The sequence below is a fragment of the Sorex araneus genome, chromosome 1 (assembly GCF_027595985.1).
Source record: "Sorex araneus isolate mSorAra2 chromosome 1, mSorAra2.pri, whole genome shotgun sequence".
In the NCBI taxonomy this organism is placed as follows: domain Eukaryota; kingdom Metazoa; phylum Chordata; class Mammalia; order Eulipotyphla; family Soricidae; genus Sorex; species Sorex araneus.
The window spans coordinates 34,722,763-34,729,129 of NC_073302.1; positions in this window are offsets into that span (position 1 = coordinate 34,722,763).

Below are 6,367 nucleotides of genomic sequence, written 5' to 3' on the forward strand. Positions count from 1 at the left end.
CATCCTTTCCTCTCTGGTTTGTAATCCCAACTTACTCAAATACTTTTTATTTGGACTTAAAAGAGGTAGAAATGATTATTATCAACAATCTTGACTTCGTTTACAAAGGAGAGATGAATCGCTGTTTGTTTTGGATGGGAAAGGAGAGTGGTGTGGGTAAAATCAGGAGAAGGCCGTCAAGATAGTCATGGAATTTGTGGCAAAAAAGGAAAGTTTGAGAAAGAAATGGCAAAAGAGAAAACTACTGAGTCATAAAAGGAGCATGTTATCACCAAAAATGACGGCCACTGGGAAACAATACTTGGGAGTCTTAAAAAGAAGATGACGCAAACGGAATTGAGTGGGTTATTCTGGGCACCCAGCTGAAGGAAAGGGGTACCCAGTCAATGCCCCTTGCCACAGTGGGCGGCACAGAGCCTGGTAGTGCAGGTTAAACTAAGGCTTGAGAATTCATCAACAAATGCAAAGAACTGGACCCTTGCTCATTTAAAACCTTTGACATGCACCCATTGTTTAAAAGAAAGAAACTGGAGAAGACTAGAATAACATACATTACCTTTTACTGAGCGCCTACTATGGTCCAGAACTGTACTGTTTTACATGTTTTACATCTATTTTATTTTACAAAGACAATAAATGCACCTTTAATCCTACCCCTGACACGAGCTCCATTCTCACTCCCTGTATTTCCTTTCAGTCTTGTTCTGCTGATACATGTTTCATGACAGAAGACAACATTTTTGAGTTTTTACTCCCATATATACAACTTCATTTAAAAAAACAATTAGATACCTCCAGCCATCCTGATACAGGCACCATTATTTTTCATCTTCAGTTAAGAAAATTGAGACTTGAGAGTTTAGGTAGTATGTTTTATCTATACCTGCCTTTTATTTTGGTTTGGGGGCGACATTCTGCAGTGCTCAGGAGCTGTATCTGGTGGCTCTGGGATGTAAATCAGTGTTGTGGCCATGCCATAGGCTAGGTAAGTACCTTAGCATTTGTGCTATCTCACATTCAAAAGAACAAGAGCAACCAGTGCTGGCATGGATGTGGGGAAAAAGGGACACTCTTTCACTGTTGGTGGGAATGCCGACTGGTCCAGCCTTTCTGGAAAACAATATGGACAGTCCTTCAAAAATTAGAAATTGAGCTTCCATATGACCCCACAATACCACTTCTGGGAATATATCCCGAGGATGCAAAAAAGCACAGTAGAAATGACATCTGTACCTACGTATTCATTGCAGCACTGTTCACAATAGCCAAAATCTGGAAACAACCCAAGTGCCCTAAAACAGATGACTGGTTAAAGAAACTTTGGTACATCTACACAATGGAATACTATGCAGCTGTTAGGAGAGATGAAATCATGAAATTTGCTTATAAATGGATAGACATCAAGAGTACCATGCTAAGTGAAATGAGTCAGAAAGAGAGGGACAGACATAGAAGGACTGCACTCATTTGTGGAGTATAGAATAACATCACATGAGGCTGACACCCAAGGACAATAGATACAAGGGTCAGGAGGATTGCCCCATACCTGGAAGACTGCTTCACGAGCAAAGGGGCAGATGGAATAGAGAAGGGATCACTAAGAAAATGATGGATGGAGGAACCAGTTGGGATGGGAGATGTGTGCCGGAAGTAGATAATGGACCAAACATGATGACCTCTCAGTGTCTGTGTTGTAAGCCATAATGCCCAAAAGTAGAGAAAGAGTATGGGGAATATTGTCTGCCATGGAGGCAGGGGGAGGGTGGGAAAGGGGGGGTAAACCTGGGATATAGGTGGTGGGGAATGTGCACTGGTGGAGGGATGGGTGTTTGATCATTGTGAGATTGCAACCCAAACATGAAAGCTTGTAACTATCTCACTGTGATTCAATAAAATTAAAAAAAGAAAAAACATTTGTGCTATCTCTTACTCCCTATATCCAGATTTGTAGATTATTTTTGATCACTTAAAAGTTTATCAGCAATGCTTCACACTTCATTAACTATGCCTCAGAAGAAAGTACCATGGTTGTATGATATTTTATTACACGGATATGTCATTTATTTAACTATTTCAATATCAAATTCATGCATTGATTTTTATTGAATATATGAGTAATGTTCTAATGACCCTCATACTTAAAGCTTTGTGTATAATTTAGTACTCTTTTTCAAAAATAATCATGAAATTAACTGAGTCAGCTATTTCTTCATAATACTGTCAAATTATCTTCCACAAAAGCTTTCCATTTTATACTTTATGTGTTACAAACAAAAGCTCCCATTTATATTTCCCCAAACCAACACTAAATACTGGCCAATTTATTTGAGGGTGAGGATGATGTTCCTCAGTTGTACTCATGTGGAGGATAATATGGGTTTGTCCTTTCCACCTTGCCACAGGAAGTTTAGGATTATTGGGTTACTCCCATCACAGTGCTCCCATTCCTCTGTGTTTATTTGTTAACTTCTTTCTTTATGCTCTGTTAACTTATAAATATTGTCTTTCTCTTCTCCTTAAGTCCTTTGCAGTGTTAATTCAGAGCAATGTCCTTTTTGTATGGGCACAAGAAGATAGTTAATGCTATGCTTTTGTAACTTGGGAGTTAGTGGACTCTCAGTGATATTTATCTTCTGGACATCTGTTCTCTCGACTTAAGTCTCAGTTGCCCTAACTTCCTAGCACTCCCAAAATCAGGGTCCAGTCAAGGGACTGGATGGACCCAGGGCAAGCGGTGAGCTATGTGCTACCCTGGCATCGAGATGGGCCTGGCCAAAGTGCCATAATGCTTAAGTATAAGTTAAGAGCATGGTCATGGACAAATTCTATCATGATCCAAAAAGTAATAACTAGATTCGGACCCTGCTAGGGTTAGGAATGATTAATCTGGCCTGAGCACTGTAGTCTGAGTCTGTGGCAAGATGTTCCCAGAAGAGCTGCCCTACAAACCTCAATGTATCTCTTACTGTGTCCATACAAAAATAACTGATATCAGGTGGCACCGGCCCCTCCCGCCGCCAAGATGTGATCTCTCTGCAGCTGCACGAGCGTGACTCCAGATGCCAGCTAAATTTTTCGGCATGGGCAGCTCCTCGAAGAATGTCTCCAGACTGAGAACTAAGCCGAGGCCCCATGCCCGCCCAGGAGGGGAAAGGTATTTCTCTCTCTCGCCTCTTCCTTGCCGGAGGTGAAGGGCGTGGTGACTGCCATATTATGACGACCACAGATGGGGTTTACAAGCTTGCAATGATCCAATATCTGGGAGAAATGTCCCTGGACTTAGTTGCTAAAGTACAGAAATCCAAAACCGCGTGGCCGTGGTATCTCTTCACAACAGGTCTGACAATAATAGTGAGGTTTGTGTTGAAATATTGAATGTAAACCATAGTATATAGACAGTAAAGTGAAATGTATCAGTTACATGGCGGGGGGAGGTGCTTGGGGGCGGGATGGGAGGTGTGCTTTTTTTTTTTTCGGTGATGGTATATGGGCACTGGTGAAGGGATGGTTTTTTTCAGCATTGTATAACTGAGACTTAAGCCTGAAAGCATTGTAATTTTCCCCACGGTGATTCAATAAAATAAAATTCTAAAAAAAAACTGATATTAAGATGTTAATTAAAGTATTGGGCTGAGGAGCAGAGGAACACCCCTAGGTGGTGGTTCTGCCCTTGAGCCTGATGGGCTGTCAGGAAGGGCTTCCTTATGTTGATTTTGCTGCCAACTGGGTGTAGCATCCACCCAGAGTGAGAGAGTAGGAGGAGAGGAGAGAGAGAGCAGGGAGCAAGATGGAGTTCGAGAGATGGGCAGGAAAGACAAGAGATGAGAATGAGGGGCAGTGTGAGACTAGAATGGGGGGCTCAGAGAGACTGGAACAGGCACATGGGGAGAATGGAATAAATGGCAACTGATCAATCAACAGCCTTGGCCCTCGTTTCCTCCTCTGTCTGCCCCATGGCCTGGGCTGTCCAGGCTGGGGGAGTGGCCTGAGACCACTCCAACCCGGGCAATAAGGGGGAAAACCGTCAGGGCCTCCCCTGGCAGTCCTAGGAGATTATGCACTCATGTACGCCTGATAGTTCAGTGCTCAAGCCCAGTGACATCATAATCTCGAAGGCCGCATTCTGGGGGGTCACCTAGGTCATGTGATGCTAGGGATCGAACTCTGGGCCTGTAAGACCTGGACTCCAATCTTTTGAACTACCTCCCTACTCCTAATCCTAACTCATTTTAGAGAAGTAAACAATTATATAATTTCAGCTCATTTCTACCATGAAGAAGAAAGAAAACAGATTTTGATCCTTCCAAAATTTTTAATTAAGCCTGTCTCATCTGCCATGTGCTCTTGGAGGGAAAGGGGACATCTGAGGATGTGGCCGTGAACAGTCACACCCAACCCCAGTCTTGGGTCTTACTCTAGCAGAAGTGGTTTGTCTAATACATGGCAATAAATTCCAGTTTAGGTCTTTAGTAAGCAATTCATCAGTATTGGCCCCTTTTAAAGTAAAGCACTAAGCAAACCATAATGCCCCCAAATAGAGAGAGAGTAGAGGGGAAGTTGTCTGCCATAGAGGCAGGGGGAGGATTGGGATAGGGGGTGGGGGAACTGGGGACATTGGTGATAGATAATGTGCACTGGTGGAGGGATGGGTGTTTGATCACTGAATGACTGAAACTCAAACATGAAAGCTTTGTAACTATCTCACAGTGATTCAATAAGAAAATTAATAAATAAATAAAGTACTAAGAACTCATTTAAACCTTACTATCCTTTGGTACTATGTCATGCCTATTTAGAAATAAGGAAACTGAGTCACCAAAAAGACAATTTTCCCATGGTGTAACTACAAGTAAATGGCAAAGGTCAAATTTAGACATACATTCTCTCCAGTTCTAGTCCTCTGACCCCTTCACCCAGGGCCTTCCCTCTGCAGGACAGTGGGGAGGCCCATGAGCTGAGATACTGATGCATTGAGAGAAGATCTAGAAAATGAGAGAAATGAAAACAATGAAAGAAAAGGGACAAGAAAGGTGTTCATTTAGGATGGAACTACTCCCACGAAAGGTCAGCTGGCTTCTCTTTCTCTTCATAGGAATCTTGGCGTGTGGCATGTGGCAAAACCAACAGGTCCTACCTAGGTTGGTCAAGAAACCTGAGATGGCCAAAGTCAGGGGATCTAAATTCTCCACCTATGAGGCTGCAGAAGTGTGCAGAAGGGAGAAAGCTCCAGAAACGAGAGCCGAGAAGATCCTCCTTAGCAACATTCCACATGGAACAGATGAGGAGGACATGGAAATGGGGACTAGTTCTGGACTTCTGACCAGCTGGTCTCTCACCTTGGCCTGTGGCTGCCCAGCCCCTCTCTCCTGGTTCCTGGCTGGCTGTTTCTGCAGCCCTAGGGCGACCTTGTTCTGGGCTACAGCGCCATCTAGCAGATGTATCTGGAAAATGGCACCCAAACAGTCTTGTCCTCTCTGGAATCTAGAAGACCAGCCAGCTCAGGCTGCCCTGGGGAATAAACGCGTCTTCATTGTGGAGAAGTTCCAAGAGAAACAATTTCTGCTTCTAGAGCAGAAACTTGAATCGTGGTCAGAAAACAGGCAGGAGGGGCTGGAGCGATAGCACAGCGGGTAGGGCGTTTGCCTTGCACATGGCAGACCCGGGTTCAATTCCCAGCATCCCAGATGGTCCCCTGAGCACCACCAGGGGTAATTCCTGAGTGCAGAGCGAGGAGTAACCCCTGTGCATTGCTGGGTCTGACCCAAAATGAAAAAAAAAAGAGAAAGAAAAAAGAAAACAATGAAAAACAAGAGAAAGAGAAAAGAAAACAGGCAGGAGAGAGGCCAACCTTCCCTGGTGTTCAAAAAAGACTATGGAGACCAAAAAAAATCTATACCAGATCTCAGAAGATAAGTAATAATCTGTCAGGCTGTAGAAGGTGATAACAACAACAACGTCTTGGGGCTGGAGTGACAGTAAAGCAGGTAGGGCGTTTGCCTTGCACATGGGGCCGACCTGGGTTCAATCCCCGGCATCCCATATGGTCCCTCAAGCACTGCCAGAAGTAATTCCTGAGTGCATGAGCCAGGAGTAACCCCTGAGCCCCTAAGTATCACTGGGTGTGACCCAAAAAGCAAAAAAAAAAAAAAATAAGAGACAGTTTGGGAGTTTAAATACTGGACTAATCCTGGCTCAATGCCCAGCACGTAGGGAATGAAGTAGGGAGCTTAGAGTGAACCCAAAGTACAGCCAGGTGTGGCCCCAAACAAAAACAAACAAAAGACCCAAAAGTGTGAAAAAGTTGAATGCTAAGAAGAGCAAGAGACAGAATGACTCCAAAGCCTAATTGCCACCTGGTCTTTACAGA